Source organism: Podarcis filfolensis (genome assembly GCF_964270895.1).
Source record: "Podarcis filfolensis genome assembly, chromosome: 6".
NCBI classification, from domain to species: Eukaryota; Metazoa; Chordata; class Lepidosauria; order Squamata; family Lacertidae; genus Podarcis; species Podarcis filfolensis.
The window spans coordinates 41,569,663-41,592,123 of NC_139609.1; the positions used below are offsets into that span (position 1 = coordinate 41,569,663).

The following is a 22,461-nucleotide window of genomic DNA, read 5'->3' on the forward strand; positions in this document are numbered from 1 at the left end:
GTATGAGACAAGGGTTAAGAGCTCCCTTTAAGAGAGGATGCTGCATTTTCTCTTTCTCTTTCTATTTAGATTAGTTTATTTTACTTTATTGTAGTATGAAAAAGCTTTAATAAAATTTTAGAGGGGAAAGACAGAAAATGAGTAACTCAGAGAAAGCAGCATTGACACATTCACCTATCCCTAGTTATGCCTGGGATTCTTACAATGTCACTGAGGTTCAGCTGGCAGAATGCTGGCTGCTCAAACAGGTGCCTAGTCTTGATGACTCTATGGCTGGGCAGGCCCTGTCACCATTGGCGCTGGCATGGCTGCGTAAGAACCTTTGTAGTTAGACCAGGCTTCCTCAACCTTGGCCCTCCAGATGTTTTTGGCCTACAACTCCCATGATCCCTAGCTAGCAGGACCAGTGGTCAGGGATGATGGGAATTGTAGTCTCAAAACATCTGGAAGGCCAAAGTTGAGTAAGCCTGAGTTAGACCAATGGCCTCCTTGTCACTCCCTATTTCTACATCAGTGGAAGGAGCTATGCTACAAGAATCAGCTTCTCGCAATACCTTTTAAAGGGTTAGATAATTTGTTGGGAGAAAGATCTTCATACACCAGAACCACTGGCATTGACAAGTGCTGGCACTGGATCTTCTCTCAGACATGATAATTCTCATCACTTTGTATCTTAAAACACATGTAAAGGCTGCATGGAACTCCTTACAGCTTAGCGGAGGGGAGCCCAAACAATGGACATGACCTATGCCATCCCTTTGGCATAGAATTTGTTTGCTGTGGTTTTGATGAAACAACCTGAACTGGGAGGACAAAGCCTTTGAATGATGCTTTTAAATACTATGATAACTTTTTGTAGCATGTTTACTGCAGTCCTGCATTACTTATTGCACTGAAGTTTTGTTGAAAGGAACAGGACCTCTGCACAGCATCTCAGCCATCTTTTCCAATGCGTGATACAGCTGATTCTTAAGAACTTAGGAACATTATGTGGCGAAATCAATACATGTCACTAATATTCTAGGTACTACATACTTCATGCATGAGAATGCATGTTTCCTATGTGGGGTGCACTGACACCTGCAGAAAATTATGTTCCATAACTGCTTTGATCAGCTAAGTGCCACTTTTAACTAATTGACCTCTGATTCCCATTGACTTTTGCAAAATGCACCTGATTAAAATTCATTTTAAAGCAAGATGCTTCAGCAATAACTTTCAGCATTGTTCCCCGCCCGCTATAAACAAAACCCATATTTTCTTGAAATGCAGAGCAAGAAAAAGTGGAGCGTTCCAATATAACTCTGGTTGCTTTACACCATGTACGACCACAATAAAAGGCATTGACCAACTGCTTTATTTTCATGTGCTGATTTATACAAATCTAGTTTGAATAATGAGAGGCCCAGCTGGTGCAAATGGTTGTGAAATGCCTTTCAAAGCCATCTCTAACAGAAACACATTCATTCTATTTTAACCAAGAACAAATTGTTTCAAATCGTGCTTGAGTCTCTCAGATGTACTGAGCACAAATCCAAATGACTGCTTGGAAGGGACAATTAATTTATGTGCTTATCTCATGCCAGATGTGAGCACTGACAGGTTCCTCTACAACAGTTCCCTGAGCAGCTCCCCAGTGAGTACAATTTTGGGGGTGGAAGGTACATCACACTACCCACACAAAGCAACCTTGGCAGGCAAACTTGCTCAACAACCTATTTATTAGTTGCTGTACTCCTCCCCTGCTGTTATATTAATATAACGAATTGTTCACAGGTGCTCCAAATGAGGTTTAGATGATCACTGGGAGCGCTGTTACCAAAGCAAGCCAAATTAGGAGGAGCAGATGCATCAAAACCATAACAGTCCCTTAGCAAAAGAACAAAACATTTAGTCATGAAGGTCATTGCACACACATGGCCTTGATAACCCTTGCAAAAGCCAGACTTATAAATCAAGTACAGTACAGTGCTAATATTTGTATTTGTGATGGGAGGGTGGGATTTCTACTCTTTAGGTCTAAACTGGAGGTGTAAGCAGTAAGTGGTATCTATAGGGAAAGTTACACAGTTGCACTTGAGGAATACATGTCAACTCTTCATTGTGCACACTTCACTTGTTTGCACAACCCATGCAAAAGCTAACAAGGGTGTTGGTGGCAGAAAAAAGTGTTAGCGAAGGATGTACCTAAATCCCTTCCAGTAACTGGAATTTCATAAATCAACTTGTGGTCTGGGTGGAATAGTAACATATCCCTGCTTACTCTTGTGCTTTATTTTTCTTCAATATCCATTATGTAAATGTTGTTTTCCCCCTTTTGTACCTATGTTCATGACATGTAGGTAGGTAGGTAGGTAGGTAGGTAGGTACAAACACACACGTGACTACTGATTTCAGAGACTACTTCATCCATCTCACAAAATAAATTGTAGCCCCCAAAAGGCCCACAGAACTGCTGTTTTTATGGCAGTGCATTGACAACTACCATTCTGGAATTTGGTAGGATAAACAAGCTAATAGGATTCCAACGAGAGTTTGGTAAGCAAATGCCTGACACTGAGATTCTTATGTCAAGCTGCATGGTTGAGTACCTACACCAGTCACTCCCAAGTTGCATTTACATTTCTTCTTTTTAAAGAAAGTTCTGTTTAAGTGACAGAGCTCTATAGCCTTCTGACAAGTACTGATTTGTATTTATTTCATTTCTGAAAATCCTAGATCTGTTCCTTGTCTGGAATTCTGCAATGAAATGGTAGCAGATTTAGCCATCTAGCTAAATTTAATTGTGAATGTAGTTAAGTCATTGGGGTGGTGGTGGTGGATTAGGTTAGGTTAGGATGAGGTGCCATTCACACAATTGGCAGTTTCACAAATGGCTTTTGAAAGGTAAATTGCAGGCTTCCAGGTTGATTCTGGGTTTGGAACCTGTTGTCGAGGTAGAGAACTTTAACTTTTTGCTCTCTTCCCACTATGGGCCCAACTTAGATCAGCCCCACCTCCCACCTGCAATTGGATCTTTTGGCAAAATGGAAGTAGTAGCATAGGGTGCCCAATCCAGATCAGGGCAGCAGTTGGCCGGGGGGGGGGGGAAGGATTAAAGTCACCTAAAATAATGTGAAACTGAGTCCCCATGTCTGCATTTTGCTTTTTTTAAAAAAGCTATTCATGTAATTTCCAAATGCATGAATGACATCGTGTCTACTTTGGCATTCAGTTGTAATTTGGCAGTTAATAAATCTGGAAAGAAAATGCAAAGTTAAGCACAATAAAGATGTGCCTTCAATCACATGAATGTAAATTGCAGAGGTATAAAAGATGCATGTTGTCTTTCCCAGCCTTTTATCCCCTCCGTGTTTTAGACTGTAACTCCCACCACCTCCCAGTCAGCATGGCCAAGGGTCAGTGGTGATGGAAGTTGTAGTGCAGTAATATCTGGAGGGCACTGGGTTATGAAACTCTGCAATAGATCCTTGCCTATTTATGATAGTATTAGCTAGGAAGTTGATTAAATGTTCCAACTAATGTCCATCATCATAATGTTTTCTCTGATGTGAGCAGGAAGACAGTATTAAGCCTAAGAATATAATTCAAAGTATGAAACAGTAAAATATGCAATACAATTAAATTATGATGCTTGAGAGCTAAAATATATTGATCAAATGCTCATCCCTTTGTTTGATCATCATCTTAGGGCTCAGCAAACACACTAACACAAGCTCTCAAAAATAATCCCAGATTAAAATAAGAAGAGACAATGTCAGTGACTTGCTAGGTCCATTTCCTTCCCCTATCAAACTCGAGAGAAGAACAAAGTAGGGTTATGAAACATTTGACATTTATTTCTGGAAGAGGGGCATGTGTGTCAGTCACATGCAAGGGTCATAAACACTGCAAAGAAAAAAATCTTTGTAGTTATGTGCATCCTTACAGAGCAGACAGTTTGAAAAGACAGGATGCATTTATATGAAAACTGTTCTCTTACATGCATGCATTTTTCATTATAAACCTATAAGGGATGCTGCAGAATATTTTTAATAAATAACTGTAACTGCGCTCTGCAATCATGTGTAAAGAGGGTGTATGTGTTTCCAACAGTGTCACTCAGCTGACTGTAAAGCATCTGTCAGCAAGCAGAGAGGGAAGTAATCTTTGGTGATTCTCCTTCCCCTCTGGAGCAGATTTAGTGAGAGCTGGACCATAAAGAGGGCTGATCGCCGAAGAATTGATGCTTTTGAATTCTGGTGCTGGAGGAGACACTTGAGAGTCCCATGGACTGCAAGAAGATCAAACCTCTCCATTCTTAAGGAAATCAGCCCTGAGTGCTCACTGGAAGGAAAGATTGTGAAGCTGAGGCTCCAATACTTTGGCCACCTCATGAGAAGAGAAGACTCCCTGGAAAAGACCATGATGTTGGGAAAGATGGAGGGCACAAGGAGAAGGGGACGACAGAGGACAAGATGGTTGGATAGTGTTCTCGAAGCTACCAGCATGAGTTTGACCAAACTGCGGGAGGCAGTGGAAGACAGGAGTGCCTGGCGTGCTCTGGTCCATGGGGTCACAAAGAGTCGGACACGACTAAACGACTAAACAACAACAAAGGGAGTTGTGTGTGGTGGGGAGAGCAGGATTCTCCAAAGATTTATTGTCTCCTCATTGTGCTGGCAGAAGAAGTACTGTAAGCTGAGTGACACCTCAGAATCCCTTTTTTTACTCATACAGTGCTTAAAATATAACTGGCCCTGCTAGCAGAAGCTCATGCAAGGACTTCCACTAGTGCAATGGGGCTTCACCCACTTTCTCCCTCCACTCCCTCCCTCCAAATTGGCTTGGGCTGGGATTAGGAGGGCCACCAGAACAGCACATGATGGAGGAGAGGAGAGATCATTCCACCAGGCAAGCAGAAATAGCAATTACTAACTTGCCCCATTGATTTTAGTGGAAACTAATTTACATATTCCGGATCCAACCCAAAGTTATTAACTTATATGTATTGTGAAGATAGATGGATAGACATATGGATGGATGGATCTCCCCCTAAACCTTTGGGACTGGGAGTTAGAGAGATCTAAAATAATGGTGGTTGTAATGATGTAAGTAAAATGCCTTGGGCAAAGCCTTCTAAAACAAAAACAAGGTGCATAATGACACAAGTCTTATGAAGAATAGCAGCCCTCTCGTTTTGTGCCCATGAAAGACACAATCATTCAAACTGACAATTGTTCTCCTTTAGCAATAGATTGGCTTCTCCTTCCACTTGTGTCATATGCAATTTTCCCTCTTCATATTTTGCTTTAAAATATTTAGACAGAGTAGCGGGTTTTAAATGTGTCATTGACACAAATAAATGTTTAAGTAGCCATTCTACCCTGGGCTCTGCTCTTGTCAGATCTGATAAGCTAACCATGTTTGGATCTGGTCAGTAATTGGATGGGAGATCTCAGAGGAGCACTGAAAAGCTCAAGAAGTTTTCTTGGTTATTCAGTAGGTGGTATTTTAACCTCAGAGTAGGGTTGACATCCCAGTAGGGATAATGGCAGGGATGTCATGCCTCAAGTCCTGCCATAGCAGTCTTTTCCTTCATAAAAAGTTCTAGTGCTTGTGTCTAAAATTTGTAGTTTCATTGTAGTATACTTTTATTGCTACGTTTTTAGTCTTCTTCTTTTTTTGTAAGATGACTAAAATGCTTTGATGAGGCATCCATCAAATAAATAAGGCCATCAGACAGCATAACTTCCCCAACCTAATGCCCCCCAGATGTTGAATGACTGTAATTCCCAATGAGCCCCAGTCAACATGGTCAGTGGGTTTCTCAAACACAGGAACTACTCAGCCACAGTGCCACTGTCTTGCCAGGATTAAAGCTTACCTTTAAGTTCCCACCAGCCAAAAATGGACATTGGGATTTTCACCTATTCCCTCTACTTCCCACAACCCCTTGTGCCCTCCTCCCCAAAAAATCTGTTCTAGGGGGTTACCTACCTTTAGTCTGTGGAATCCTCTTTTGGATCTTTGTCCTATCCCTAAATATCCATTTAGCAGAAGCCTACTTAGGATTAAATTCATAATAAATAAATAGCTAACAAATAATAAAGTGCAGTTGAAGTACTGAGTGCTGTGCAGATTCTCTGTGGTCTAAACCACTGAGCTTCTTGGGCTTGTCAATCGTAAGGTTGGCGGTTCAAATCCGTATGATGCGGCGAGCTTCCATTGCTTTGTCCCAGCTCTTGTCAACCTAGCAATTCAAAAACATACCAATGCAAGTAGATAAATAGGTACTGCTGATGTGGGAAACTAAACAGTGTTTCTGTGTACTCTGGCACTCATCATGGTATTCCGTGCACCAGAAGTGGTTTAGTCATGCTGGCCACATGATCTGGAAAGCAGTCTGTGGATAAATGCTGGCTCCCTCGGCCTGAAAGCAGAGATGAGTGCTGCACCCCATAGTGGAATTTAACTGGACTTAAACATCCAAGGAACCTTTACCTTACCTATAACTCACCATTTTGATATGAAATGCTCCATGTATAGTGTTTGGGTAAGGTAAAAGGTAAAGCAAGCCAGAGTTAATGCTCTGGAATAATTTGAAAAATGCTACCGCTGCACTTTGGATTGTTTAGTCTTTGCGTTACGGACAGCCCAGATTCACAGTAGGCTTCTTGTGCCAGCCACTGCAGAAACCTTAAATTTTAGAGAGATCCAGCTCAAAAAAGAGCTACAGTTAAATAGACAAAGGCACGAAAATGAAAAGAAAATGAACATACCGGTATATTAAATTTGTCAACAGGAAAGAAACATGTTAAAGCTTTTCTTGACCCCTGCCTTCAGCCAGGCTGCCAATCCAGCCCTGCAATGATTGTTCTGCTTATTTATAAGGGCTTAAGATAGAATGCAGTAAAAAAACCAATAGGATTGTGATGCCAGACATCTTTGGAAAATGTTGCATTATATAATACTGAAAGAAAAAGCCTCATTCTTCAAATAACTTTCTCCAAAGTGATCTTACAATAGCAACACCCCAGAGTGAGTGTTAAGTTTTTGTGTCACTAGGAATGCATCAACTTTGACTATGGTTGGGTTTTTCAAGGTCACAGTAAGCTCACAACATGAGAAGCTGAACCACCAGCTGCTAGTACTCCGTACCTTAAATATGGGAAGTGGGAATACACTTGCAGTTTAACTGCTTCCACAATGAAATCTTTACAAATGATTACTTATTTAAGTTCAGATTGTGAAGCTGAGGCTCCAATACTTTGGCCACCTCATGAGAAGAAAAGACTCCCTGGAAAAGACCCTGATGTTGGGAAAGATGGAGGGCACAAGGAGAAGGGGACGACAGAGGACGAGGTGGTTGGATAGTGTTCTCGAAGCTACCAACATGAGTTTGACCAAACTGCGGGAGGCAGTGGAAGACAGGAGTGCCTGGCGTGCTCTGGTCCATGGGGTCACAAAGAGCCGGACACGACAAAACGACTAAACAACAACAACAACAACTTATTTAAGTTGGCTTCAAAGTGCCCTGGAGTGGGGCATGAGATAATCATTTGCACATTTCTAGGCAGTTTTCAAGATTGTTGTAAACCCTGAACAGGGAATGTGTGATCAGTTACCACTCAGCCCAGATTTCCACTGATGATTCAAATATTTAAAGCTTCATGTTAAAAAAGTCCTGATGAAGTGCTAGCTCAATCAATCAATCAATTATGAATTCTAAGGGTTGCAGCCAACTAAGTGGCACTCAAGAGTAGACCCATTGAAATTACTGCACCTATGTTAGTCATGAATAGCTCAGTTGGTAAATCATGAGACTCTTAATCTCAGGTTTGTGGTTCAAGACCCATGTGGGGCAAAAGGTTCCTGCATTGCAGGGGGTTTGACTAGATGACCCTTGTGGTCCCTTGCAATTCTACAGTTCTATGATTCTACTATGACCATTAATCCCAATGAATCTACTTTGACTCACATTAGCCACCATTCTAAAGTTTGGTTTTAATTCTGGAAGTGCAACACTATTGCACCCATCAAATGTCCACACTGTTGCATACCATACACCTGCAGTTAAGATCTGCATACTTAACATCACCTGAATGCATCTCGAAGGATGTGTGTTTAGGATTGCAGCTTTAAAACACAGCACTACCTGGCCTACCACCACCACTAGGGAAATCTTTAGTTTTCATTTACACCTCAGTGAATCTGCGACAGTTGAGCCTAGTTGACACAAAGCCTGAGAAAAATGCTAGGCTCCTTTCTGAGTGGAGATAAATTGGGAGTTTGGGAATGAAAGACAAGATATGGAATTGTGAAGCTGCTAATAGCTCTATTGCACTTTTCTAAGTCTCTCTCTCTCTCTCTCTCTCTCTCTCTCTCTCTCTCTCTCTGTGTGTGTGTGTGTGTGTGTGTGTGTAACACAGTAGAGTAGTTTCAAGCATCAAAGGATGCTCTTTACTTAGCCAGTCTATATCGCCACTTTTTCCCTGGTGCATCTGGTGCATTTTTGTTGGTTTAAATATTTAATACAGTTCTATTCTTCCTTGAAGATTAAAATCACAATGACTTAAAGCACTGGAAGCCATCAAAATACATCAAATAAAATGCTGTCAGAAAGCCACCAAAACAGTCATTAATAAAAACACAATATAAGAACAATATATAAAGATTAAGGGACCAATAAATCAACCGCTTGCTGAAATAAAAATGTCTCTATAGACGGAAGGGATAGACTAAGCGTGGAGGGACCAAAACCAGCCACCCAAAGCATATCCAACTGCCCTGACCTGATCCTAAGAACCTTTCCCTTCCATGCTCACAAACACATTTATATACCTCAGTTGATGTTTGCTAAGCAGAGTCAGAGGCAAAGGGACAGAATAGATTTTTAACTGTTTCTTTCTCAATGTAAACAGCAGAAGTTCTCTATGCACCTTAGTTGCCCATTGCTGTGTGCAAGTTGTGACACTGGCAAATCAAAGTAAGCAAGTGAGGTACTTAAGGCAAGCAGGAGTGCTCCATGAAATAACTCTGTTGCTGTTCACACAGGGTCAGAGGAAATGAAGAATCCTTAGTGTGTACATGTTAGTGGCTGATGACACCAAACTGAGAGGGATAACTAATGCCACAGAAGACAGACCTGTGGGTATAGGGCGGTATATGAAATATAATAATAATAATAATAATAATAATAATAATAATAATAATAATACAGCCCTACCTTGGTTGATGAATGCCTTGTGAGTCGGTTTTAGCTCCCAAATGTTGAAAACCCAGAAGTGAGTGTTCCAGTTTGCAAACGTTCTTTGGAACCCGAACATCCAATGCAGCTTACGTTACTTCCGAACGTTTTGGAAGTCAAATGGACTTCCAGAATGGATTCTGTTTGATTTCCAAGGTACCACTGTACAAGATTACCTTAATCAAATGGAGAACTGGGCCAAAACTAACAAAATGAATTTCAATAGGGACAAGTGTAAAGTTCTGCACTTATGCAGGAAGAACCAGATGCACAAATATATGATATAAGGGGGAAACCTGGCTTGCCAGTAGTACATGTGAGTACTTCCAGGTGGGGAGGAGTTGCGGTCGGTCTACACAGCCACCCACTCCTTTCTGGGGTTGGTGGGACTGCGTCCCTCATCATTTGGTGGTCCCAGCCACGTCATAGCTCCGACAGCCAATCCGGCTGGTTGGGGGGCATGGCTGGGACCATTTAAGCCTCGGCGCGAGCCAGGGAGCTCCCTTCTGGCTCAGTTTGCTGATCTCCCGCCCTGACCTCCCTATTTTCAGGTACTGACACTGGCCTTGCTATGAACCTCAGTTGGTCACCATTGAGGGGCCTGGTAGGAATTTTTCCACTTGGCAAATTGGGTTGGGCCATTTGGTTTTCACCTACCTCGTAGCATTCATCACAACTTTGTAAGGTTTTGTGGTTGTTGTTTTTTAAAATAATTTTTATTAACCGACCAATCAAATCAAATCAAATCACATCACATAAATTCCGAATTACAAAGCCGAATTTTAAATTTTTGTTGAGGGGACCCATATTTCAAGTTCCGAAGGGGGATTCCAATCATCTTCTTGCTGCTGCGTTAATATCCACAAATCTGTCCAAATAATGTTCATAATTCTATCCAGTCCTATCTTGCTGTTTCCACATCTCATCTTGTTCATATATTTTTCTTTTTTTCTTTATGATCTCTTCTGATAATCTCCTTAAGTAGGTAAACACCAATTATAATCCTGTGTGATTTTTTCCGTTCGTCCAATCATCATATCAAGATGGTTTCCATATATCATCACTTTCATAAATAACAGCACTCTTTCCATCATTAGTCTCGCAAAACTGTCGCTCTTTTTTCCCTCTGAGGAGGCTCACCCACAATATGAAAACAGATCTGTTCCTCCTCCCAGACATAAGTCTTTCGACAGAACTTGCCAATATGGCAACGCTATTTTTTGCTGCGTCATTCCAAAGCTCTTATGCTTTCCACGATCTTCTTAAAACATGCTTTGGTTAGAAAATTATCTCCACACAGTCTTAAATCCACAGCTTAAGTCATTTAAATGGCATTTCTGACTTATGACTTGGGGGGGGGGGGATTCTTGGTTAATCACATAGAGAAAAGAAAGGAAAGTTTTTTTCCCCCATCCAGTCCTGTTGCCAAACATACCGAGCCTTGGTGTGTCTTCTCATGATTTATTCCTGTTCCTCCGACCCGTCTTATTTATCAGAGATCTCTTCAGTTAGCAGTCTTTACTCCCCCTTCTTTGTAAGGTTTTGTGGTTAGGCATTGGTTGAACTTATGTTGGGGGAGGGGAGGTGTGGCTATCACCTGCCCCTCCAATATTAAGGGTATTCTGTTAAAGGAATCTGGGGTTGTGGATCTTGTCCGAAGCCTGTGGAGGGGCTAGGGCCATGCCACAACACCATCGGGAACCCAGGGGTGAGCGTGAGTTGATTCACATTGACAGTGCTCCTCCTACTGGTGGTTGACCCTTACAAGACTCCCTGCATGGCAGGCCGGAGTCAGATATAGTCGGGTTAATTCCAGTGCCTAAGCCAATACCGCTCACATTCTGTAACCAATAAAGTTGTGGCCTAAATTTCCCCACTAACTATTAACCTAATATCTGTGTCCCTGTGATTTATTCATCAGTGGGGGGGGTGGCCTTGGGGTCTTGACACGCAAAAGGATCTAGGGGTCTTAGTAGAGCACAAGCTACAGTGTGATGCAGCAACAAAAAAAGCTAATTCTATTCTAGGCTATATCAACAGAAGTATAGTGTCCCAATCAAGGAATGTAATAGTACCACTGTAATCTGCCTTGGTCAGACTGCACCTGGAGTAATGTGTCCAGTTCTGGGCACCACAGTTGAAGAAGGATGTTGACAAGCCGAAACGTGTGCAGAGGAGGGGAACCAAGATGATAAAGGGTCTGGAAACCAAGCCTTATGAGCAACAATTAAAGAAGTTGGGTATGTTAAGCCTGGAAAAGAGGAGATTGAGGAGATATGATATCTATCTTCAAATATCTAAGGGCTTTCATATGGAGCAAGCTTGTTTTCTCCTGCCCTGGAAGATAGGACTCGAACCAATAGCTTCAAGCTACAAGAAAGGTGATTCCAACTAAACACCAGGAAGAACTTTCTGACAATAAGAGCTGTTTGACAGGGGAACAGTCCATGAGTGTAGCCAGGATTTTTGTTGGGGGTGGGCAGGCTTTTGTTGGGGGTGGGGTAGAACCTCAGAAGTGTATTGATTTTTATCAATTTAGAGGAGCAGCTGCCCCCTGCCCCTCCCCAGGCAAGGCCTATGGAACAGTTTCCCTCAGGAGATTGTGGACTCTCCTTCCATGGAGGTTTTTTTAGCAGAGTTTGGATGGCTGTTGGCTGAGATTTCTGCATTGCAGGGTTTGAACCAGATGACCTTTTGGGGTCCCTTCCAGCTTTAGAGTTCTGTGATTCTGTCACTTTGGTAAATATTGATCACTTACCTCACAATCTACCATGTGGTTCTCCTACCAAAGGTACACTGTGGCTGTTCAGTTTACTTGAAAGTACATTATTTGGATGAAATACGACAGGCTTCTGAATAGACATTCATATATTGCGCTGTCAGATTCATAGGGTTTGCACAAGAGTAGTGCCTGCTTGATTCTACTTGCTTGAGAAAGATCCATGAGCATATAAATGTCCTCATTCAATTACCTTCAACGTAAAGTTATGAACTAAAAATATTTTGCATTAAATTGGAACAGATTGCTTATGGTAACTCTTGCATAATGAAAGGGTACAATGAAGAATTGCAATTCAAATTACTTTTCAGGTCTGTTCAATTTTTTTATTTTTTTAATAGAAAATTGCACACTATAATTACAGCATATTCATTTGCATTCATATTGAAGCCTTGTGAGCAATTTTGCTCTTTTATACTTTTTAAAAAATATTTTAGAAGTGTGACTTGAATCAATAAATTCCAGCACTGAATATCAAATTGACACTTCTCATTCAAAGTTTTGTGTGGTTTTTTTTTATAAAAAACCCTTTCATAAATTTGAATTTTATAAACTTCATAAATCTTCCTTGTGTATCCACACCATTGCATGAGGCTGTTACCTATGCAGAAGACATAACTTGGAAGGCTGTTCAAAACCTTCGTTAAAACTTAAGGCTTACAGTTCATGCTCACAGACCAACACAATCCAATTAAAATGAATAGGCTTAAGAAAAAGCTATTGTGATGATGATGATTAATAATTTATTATTATTGTTACTGTTATTATTGTTATTATCTGGCCCCCTCCCGGCCAGAGCCAGGCTCAGGGTGGCTAACATCAAAATGTATAATACATTAAAACATAAAGTTCAGCGATCGACTGAAATACAGCTTAAAATCGGATTAAAATCAAAGTTAAGATCAGATGGCTACCCACAAATTACAACTATAGGGATTGGAAACCCTAAGTACTGACCAGGCTCGGCTATTTGTATGAGCCAGTGAGAAGAGTTAGAGAGGCCACTTACCTGCAGGGTCTTGTAACAGGAGGGGGGTCAGACGGGGCCCTGACAAAAGGCCTGGCGGAACAGCTCCGTCTTGCAGGCCCTGCAGAAAGATGTCAAGTCCCACAGGGCCCTGGTCTCTTGCAACAGAGCGTTCCACCAGACTGGGGCCAGGGCTGAAAAGGCCAGTCTAACTTCCTTGAGGCCCAAGACCTCCAAGATGTTATTGTTTGCGGACCATATGGTCCTCTGCGGGGTGTACCAGGAGAGGCGGTCCCGTAAGCACAAGGGTCCCAGGCTGTATAGGGCTTTAAAGGTTAAAACCAGCACCTTAAATCTGACCCTGTACTCCACCGGGAGCCAGCACAGTTGGTGTAGCACTGGATGGATGTGGTCCTGCGGTGAGGACCCTGTAAGTAGCCTCGCCACAGCATTCTGCACCCGCTGGAGTTTATGGGTCAGCTTCATGGGCAGCCCTGCATAGAGCGAGTTACAATAACCAAGCCTGGAGGTGGCCATCACATGGATCACAGTGGCTAGATCAGGGCGGAATGGTAGTGGTTAGAGCCATGAAACTCACTTGGTGCTTAGGCTATGTCATTCCTTCTCAGACTGGCAGAGCAATTTGTATCCCAGCCAGGTAGCGGCATCTGGGATGTGAAGAAATGGTGGAGCCACAGTTGCTCATACTTGCTGGGGTGGAAGGCAGGAGATGGGGCAGACAGAAGCCTACTAATCTGGAGCTGATGTAGAGACTGGGCTCAAATCAGATGATGGCAGTGGGGCTAACTCAGCCACTGTCTGCCTCATGGGTGGGTGGGACACAGACTGCCACTACCAGGAAGTCCACGGATAGTAAATCCGGCTTCCCGCACTTTAGCAGGCAGAATGAGGAGCTCTGCTAGCGTTCACTCAAGGGGAAGATGCCCAGTGCAGTACATCAGAGATTTACTTTGGACTGCACCCTAACCTGCCTCTTGCAAGGAAGAACAGCAGCACATGAAGAAGTCCAATAAACAAACTTCCTATAACATCTCCAGAGGCAAGCTTCTCTGTGAAACAGCCTCTTCTTCTACAACTATGCTTTCTTTGGTTTTAATACAGGCTCTTTCATCAGGAAGCTGTGTGGAATGCCTTCGTCTCTATTATGGACAGGGTGATATTTGTGGAGAGAAGCTGCTATCACAGAATAGGTTTAATGGGTCGTGAATTTTGTGTCGAGAAGATAGCGTCTGGATGACTTCTGAGCTGCTTGCAGTAGACCTATTGCCTCAGCAGCAAGTGCATTAGACTACATATGCTCAGCTCATTGACTCTGGAGGTAGCAGCCCTAAATGCCTCATTAAATTTTCATGGGTGACTGAGAGAAGCCACGAGGAAGAAGGGGGGCCACACCAGCAACCGCCCCATCACATTATTTGTTATTATGATGGTGTTTTCTAGGGAAGGAGGGAAGAGAGAGAAAGAGAGAGAGAAGCCAGCAACCTGAACATGAGCAGGAGCAAAAAAACTCACTTCCAAAGAAACGACCTATTTTCCGTAGGTTTTAGACAGTGCACCATTCCACTCGAGATTTATCCTTCCTCACAATGACTTATTAATGAAAAATGGCTGACATGCTATTAAGGAGCATGCAAAAGGTGCAGGGGCATGAAATGGATGGAACGAAGTGCGAAAAAACAACAACCCTGTGCATCCCTGGTTGGGGATTTGGTGCCCTAAAACGGGATGCCAGAACTTCAGGGTCCAACCAGATTTCTTGAGGGAGGTTTCTATTCCAGACCCAGTCAGAGCGAGCCTTTGCGAGAGAGGAAGCAGTGAATTGCAGGCACGCGCTCTCCCTGCGTGTATGCGTGCATTTGAATAATCTAATTGCAAGGAAACTCTGGATTTACAGTACACGGCTGGTTCTTTCTGAGGCGCAGAATGCCTGTAACTATATATAATTTCCCCGCATCTCTCTTGAACGCCATCATTTAATGAAATTGGCAAATTAAAGTGGGGGTTCCCCCCCTCCCTCGGTGTAATTATAACAGCTCTCCTCCTGCAATCAGTTGAAAAAAGAAGATACAGAAGTGCAAACGTTTGTGAGGAGGGATGTGACAGTATTTGGCTATAAGCAGATGCCCGGGCATATTGGCGAAAAGTCTGAATTGGGTCTCCAGGCTTTCCTCAGGACCCCCCTTTTCTTTCTGTCACCCCTCGCGCCCTGTTCCTATGGAAAAGTGCGCGCGAGGGGGGGGTAACATGGTAACGAGAGAGCCTCGTCCTCGCAAAGTTTCTCTTCCACTTCGATAGGTGCTTTCCTCCCCGAGCGCGCGTGGAGATGGAGGGGCGTGGAGCGAAAAGAGGGGCGCGTGAGGGGAGCCTCGTTTCTAGCCGTGCCAGGCATGCCTCCTTCCCTGGACCAGGCAGCCTGCGAGTCGCGTGAGGAGAACCCAGCGTGGCTTTCTCTCTCCCCGCCCCCATCTTGTTTTTCTTACACGCCGAGGACACCCTCACGCCGCTTCAGAAATCATCCTCATCATCATCACCATCATCCAGGCGCTAAATCCTCTCCCCACCCCCCACCCCGCGTCTCCCTCGCGCCTCTCCGAGGGGGAGGAGGCGGCGTTAGCAGCAGCAGCAGCAGCAGCGACGGCGGCGGCGGCAGCCAGCGACCCTTCCTCTCCTCCTTGGCCTCCCCCTCCCTCCCTCGCTCGCTCGCTCGCTCTCTCCGGCTGGCCTCAGCTTAACCGCGTCGTCGGGGGCCTGAGAGGGCAAAGGCGGCAGGGGGCGGATGCACCCAGCGAGCAGCGGAGGGGGATGGAGGAGCTGGCGGAGCCGCGCGCGGGCTGAGCTGGGGACGGAGAGCGCGGGAGAGAAAGAGAGAGGCGAGCGGAGAGCGAGCGGACGGGCGGGCGGCGGGCAGCAGCCGCCTCAGTCTCCGACCATGCGCGGGCGGGAGGGCTCGGCCCGGCGAGGTGAGTCGGGTGCGAGGCGGCGGGCGCCAAAGGGGGTGGGGCAGCCGGGGGCGAAGGCTGCGCGTGCGCCTTGGCGCGGGGAGCAGCGCCCTCGGAGGCGCCGGGGCTTCCCTTGCGCGCGCCTCGGGGGCGCCTCGTCGAAGTCGAGGGCAGCCGCCGTCCGCCTAGTACGACCCGCTCCTCGCGCGGCTCCCCCTTCCGCGCAGCGCGTGTTCTCTACCCAGCCGGGCTCCGTTCGTCCCGAGAACAGGTGCCGTCCTCTTTCCGACCTTTCCGGATGAAAACAAAGTGGGACACGTGCGCGCGTGGGGGCTCCAGGGTGTGTGTGCGCGCGCAGGGAGGCAATGTTAGAGCAAAGGAACCTCTTCTCCCCCCCCCGCCCCCAATGGGTTGGCTTTTGGGTTTGCTCCATTCGCTGAATGCTGGTGGGTTCCTCACCTCTCCAACGCGAAAGCTGCCTCCCCTTTCCTATTCCTGCTTCAAGGCGGCGGGTGGCCCCCACGTGCAGCCCTGCGGAGTGGCGAGGCAAGTTTTCCGCAGGGCACCCATCCTACAAATTGGCAAAGAACCGTGCAGGAATAATAGTGTCTCCCCCCCCCCCGTCTGTCAGGAGGTAGCAACTGGGAGTTGTGGAGAGAGAGGAGGCGGTGGATGCTCTATTTCTGCCTCCTTGGACTGCTGGCTCCTCCGTGTAGGCATGATGGGGAGGGGAGGGTCCCCTGTAATTGCTCTGGTGAGGAAAAATGCTTCAAGCTCCTCATTATTTTCCCACTTCATTACAAGGCACAGATTCTCCAGGCATTGACAGCGGCATTCATCCCGCGCTCATCTCCAACTTGTCTTGCGTTCTCCATGCTCCCTCCTGATACATAAAAGAAGGAAGTTTCGCTGCTCATCTCTTTAAACCCAACAGTGGAAAAGCTTCCTTCCAGCTTTCTGACATGCATTCTTTATTAGACAGTTTGCATTCTTTTATAAGACAGGCTTCTTTTTGCTGTGCTCTTGCTTATAAACCCCTATGAAGATCAGCCTTGTCCTTATAATTACTTCTGCTCCCCACTAAAAAGCACAGGAGAGAGGTGGGGGGAGAATATATGATTGTGTGCTTAAAAAATAATAGCAACCAGGATTCGGCGTTCCTGGTGGAAAGCTGCATGTGTGATGGAAATGGAGTTTGTTTTGTGACTGAGTAATAGTTCCCATCGTTCCATTATAGCTGTACACAATGTCATGTTATTGTGACAGCCCACAAAAATATGTTTCTTCTTCTGTGTTTACTATTATGCACAGCAATGTTGCAGATGCTTTGGTAGTTCCCTGGGGCTGTTCATAAGGTAATTGCACATCAGATAGTCAAGCAATTTTTCTGATTTCAATAGTACGCAGAAGGAATTCTAAGTCCAAATCAGGGGGGGGGGGAAACACAAAGCCTTTATTGTTTGCAACTGTGCTCAGCTCTGAGCCTAAACCGATATATACTTAGGGATGATCTTGGTTTGCAATCTGTCATTTTCATAATGCATCTCCTGAACATCATTGTGCTGCTCTCTACTGTCCGTTTAAAAAAGGTATATTATTAGAGTCTCATATTTTTAAAAGCACTACTCATTCGTGTGTTTGTCGGGGGTTTTCTTTTATATGATATATTAGGAGTTCAGCTTCTTCCCCCTCCCTTGTGAAAGGAACACAAAAAACTGTTATAACCAGAGATACAATGTAGCAAGTCAGAGAAGGATGTCTGCTACTTTAGGACACAAGCTTCATAGTCATTGTAGAGATACATGCTGTATGCATTCTCGAGTTACCAGAGTAATTATTGCGTGGAAAGAAAGCTTACTGAGGAGATGGCAGAGCATGCTTCGCCCCATTTAAAACTTTCATTTGTTCGGAACACATCTAATGAATTGCAAAGGTACAAATACTGAGGGTATTTGAGAGTTTATCTGTGCAGACCTCTAGATGTCTCTGTATAAGCGAAGAGCTTGAAGGTGGGGGTGGGGAATAGACTCTTAGACCTTCTCATGTGTAAAAAGGCATCCCTTCACAATGGTGGCTGTGGAGGAACTAGGCCCCTTATCTGGATGTAGTCTGGGAATCCTAGTTTCTAAGCAGGCTTTGAAACAACTCCAGAGACTCACATAATGTTAAACTAAAGATGAATTTGTTGATGGAAATTGTGTCGGGTATGATTTGATGAAAAACATTTCAACACTGTAGTGGCATTTGCATGTAAATATGATGGTATTTGTTGTTAGCCACTCTGAGCCCGGCTTTGGCTGGGGAGAGCGGGATACAAATAGAAATTTGTTGTTGTTGTTAGAGGTGTTCTGCTATCACAAGATTCTCCAAGTACTGTATCTGTATCTGTAGAGTTTGGAAGCAGCCCACTCTCTTTTTGGATCTACTGTGTATCAGGTTCAATTTGTTATTTGAGGCCAATCTGATCTTTTAAATCCAAAGTCTGCTTTGCTCCATTGATTATAATGGGGAATCTAAAACTGGTGATAACTCTTTTCACATAAGTGGGTGACATTTGCAGACAGAGGAGCCCCTCCAGTGTGTACTAAGTCTACAAAATTACAGGTAGATACTGTGGCTTTTTCATGCAGGGAATCTTATTTTTTTTAAAAAAATAAAAAAAAAATAAAAAATTATTTGTTTAGTATTTTGCCACAGTTGAATGCAACTTGCAGGCAGGTTTGTCACTTGTGAGGTGATGAAGCCTGCCAAATTTAGGAAAGAAGAGTGCAGCAGTTCTCCTACAAGAGCAGACTTGGCCATTTTGGGGTGGGGAAAAAGAAATCCCATGACCACCCCTAGTTTTCTAGAGGCAATCATTTTGAAAATTGGGACATAAAGGAAGTACTCATGAGTAAGAAGCCTGAAGAAGTTCAGACAGATGCTTCCAGGGGCTATTGAGCTGGTGATTTTACCTTAGTTATAAAAAAAAACTGGGAAAAAGTCACAGTTTGTCTTGCCACACTGTCTTTCTCACACTGTGTGTGTGTGAGAGAGAGAGCGAGAGAGAGCGCACTACAGTTTTTAATAGTTTATTAGAGAAAACTGTGCTTGGGAACGTAACAGCAGGTGACTGATAGGTGTGTAGTGGCATCCTCTTCTCAAAGTTAGTCCGTGGGAGGAAGGAGATGGGTCTGCTATGCCAGCGTGTTTCCTGATCGCTCAGCAAGTAGAGCATGAGGCTCTTCATCTCAGGGGTCACAGGTTTGAACCCCAGCTGGGCAAAAGATTACAAGATTCATGCATTTCAGGGGGTTGCACTGGATGACTCCCAGGATCCCTTCCAACTCTACAATTCTGTGATGATGAGCATTCTGTACTCATGATCAGCTGATAGGCGGAGAGTTCAGTCCTGGTCTGCAGTGGTCTGCTTTGCCAGCATGTTCCCCGCCCCCATCAGCTGATGCCAACCAAGGATATCAGCTGATTGACAGGCGGACATTGTTTTGTGGGAAATGATCATGTGAGCCGAACTGGACCCCCTAACAGGCCAATATTAACCTGTGGGCTAGAGCTTCCCCAACCCAGGTGCTGACCACCAGTGGTGTATTTTTTGACGGATTGACATATAGTTTCATAAAAGAGAGAGGGTCTGTAAAGGTTATTATATTTCTGTTTTAAGAACAGACCCCTCTTTGAGGCAGTCTTCCCATTGAAGGGAATGAATATTTCTGAAAATAACTGCAGCGTACATTGTAGCCCCATGCAGAGTGTCAGAGTGCAGAAATGTATGTGAGTGACAAGGGATTTGGATCACACCTGCCAGTCCTCTCTCTGATATCCAAGTATTGATTGTAACTTTTGCGCAGAGACCTCCATGAGTAGACTCCAAACTCATGGACTGTGCCTTGCAAAAATGAAGGTCATGTGTTCAGGGACAACATGTGTTAGTCATGTCAGTGGCTGGTTGAATGGAAAAGACTTTAGGGAGAGAAGAAAGGAAGATTAATAGTAAACCTACACAACAAACTCCAAAAGCCTGTTAGAGTGTTTATCATTTCCTGACCTATCAGTAAAAATTAGCAAACAGTTTCTTCCACACAAAATAGTTCCCAAACTAAATCTTTATTTCACAGGGAACTATTTTTATTACTATAATTATTTTGCCAGTTTCCTAAATTCTGACTCTATATCTGCAGTACTTAATCACCTTCATTGTTTTCGGCCATTCAAACAGAATAAAAATTACTTATTGTTGATGAAGCTCATCTCTCAAGCTGTTGCACAGTATGTTTCTATTGCTGGATGCAGAACTGTGGAAACTGCAGAGAATATATCAAATCTTTTTTTAACTCCCCTCCCCCAATATCAATCTGCTCCTTGCTGCTGTGTTTATTTAAAGAAAAATAATAACAGGAAGTTATTGCTAAATGTTTTGATCAATATCTTGGACTTCTACCTGCAGTATATGGTATTTTAACATCTGCCTTTAATATATAGTTTTGGAGAAATGCTTTAAATTGAGGCTACAATTCTACAATACTTACCTGGAAATAAGCCTCTCTGAACTCCATGGGACTTAACTACTGAGTAGATGTGTATACATTAGGGCAGTGGAATGGACTCCCTCAGGAGGTGGTGGACTTATTCATTGGAGGTTTGTAAGCCGAAATTGGATGGTCCTCCGTCATAGACGCTTTGCTTGAGATTCATGCTTGAGATTCCTGAAAACTAACTACCAGACTTTTAGAAGACATCTGAAGGCAGCCCTGTTTAGGGAAGCTTTCAATGTTTAATAGACTATTGTATTTTAATATTCTGTTGAAAGCCACCCAGAGTGGCTGGGGAAACCCAGCCAGATGGGCAGGGTATAAATAAATTATTATTATTATTATTATTATTATTATTATTATTATTATTATTATTGCAGGGGTTGGACTGGATGACTCTCGGGATCCTTTGCAACTCTATGGTTCTATGAATTGCACTGGAAACAAATATTTCTCCTCTATTAATATTTTATAATGTAGCTAACAGGGATATCTATAGATTTTTGAAGACAAACTGAATATGATCCCCCCCCTTCGCCTAATTCTCACACACTCCCCAGTTTGTTTAATTACATGCAATGTGTTCTTTACACTTAGAAGGAAAATAAATGTGGATGCCTTTCTGCATGTTTCCCTACATTGCTTGAGCTCAGAGTGGATTGCTTATAATGCTGAGAAAGGGCGGTATCTGTGGCCTGCGTTTCTGTGCGCTTGTGCGATGATTTAAGACCATTTCAGGACAGCAAGGGAGGAGGACATTGGCTCTCATGCTTCTTAGTGGGATCTGTCTTCTGTGAGTGCACATACCAGTGGCTTCATCTTATGATGATTGAAATTGATTTTTCTTTTTATCTCAGCTGGTGAAAGATCCAGTGGGTGCCCTTTGACCGGTGGCCCCATATGATGAAGTGACACCAAAAGTGGAGATTATCATCTTGAGATAGAAGCTGTAGGGCATCAAGAGCAAGCGCCACAACATAAGCAGACTTTGTCGAGGCAGTAAGCGTCCTTGAATGCATTTGCAAGCCATAGCTATCAGCATGTAGAACTGAGCGAAAAGAGCCAGGGCCAATTAGGATGAAGGCTGTTTCTCACTAAAACCTCTGCTTCTAAGTTCCTATATGTTCCTGGAAAATAAAAGGTTACTTTATTATGCATGTTAACATACACACAAACCAGATACAAAACTAAATATATTGCTTTTTCCCTAGTGCCGAAGATAAATAGATAATAACAGGTTAAATAAAAATAGTGTTATGTTTTTTTCTGTTTCTGTTTAACATTGCCACATACATGTGTAACCTATTAAAGGCAACCCCCAAACAACAAAGCATTGCAGGGAAATCCTAATCCCCGATCCGTGCCACTGGAGGGCATAGGGTAAGATAGAAAGGACCATCTGCTGGGTTCTGTTTGCCTCTGCTGCTGGGCCAGAGTCCCCTGTTGCATCCAGGGAATAGGAAGCTACTGTGTAAAAGTAGCCTGCGTAAAAGACTTGAAACAGGGTGTGGCAATGGTTTGGCACCATTGTCTTTGGATCCAGTCCACAGGTGCCCTGGAGCTGGCACAGCAAAAAGAAGAAACCACCTCACACCCCATCTTCTGTGCTGGCTGGTGTGAAAAGCAGTGTTTAGGATTGTTCTATATGAGTACTTTTGGAAGGGGTATTAGACTAGAACAGGATGTACTCCAGGGACAGGGAGTTTTAAAATGAAGCGACCAACAATCCCTGCCTCTGTGCTTTTGGTGTCCGGACTTGGTGTGCTGCTGGTAAAATATATATAAAAAGTTGCTCTTCCTTTGGCTTGGCTGTGTAAGACTGAATGGCTTTTGCTTTTGCAGTAGAGTGGCAAAGTTATTAAAGTTTTCATAGATCAAAACCTTTTGTTTTAAATTATGATAAAATTAATGAGTATAGGAACACCTATGCGACTTCTCGGTTTCATGTTTTTGTGTTGCCAGATGGCTCAAAAACAACAGACTGGAGAAGCAAAATG

At 43.7% G+C, this 22,461-nt stretch overlaps 1 protein-coding gene across 5 annotated transcripts in view; it reads left to right on the plus strand.

Annotated features, from left to right (window-relative positions):
• DAB1 (DAB adaptor protein 1) overlaps positions 1 to 22,461 on the plus strand; it is a 639,464-nt gene that overhangs the window by 432,426 nt on the left and 184,577 nt on the right. For 2 of the 5 annotated variants that reach the window (XM_083619366.1, XM_083619367.1), the window contains exon 1: positions 15,398 to 15,956. The exons of 2 other annotated variants lie outside the window; for them this stretch is intronic. The gene's annotated coding sequence lies outside the window, so the exon portion shown is untranslated. Of the gene's footprint in view, positions 1 to 15,397; positions 15,957 to 22,461 lie in introns of those variants that run through there. One more of the 5 variants, XM_083619371.1, reaches the window with a different exon arrangement.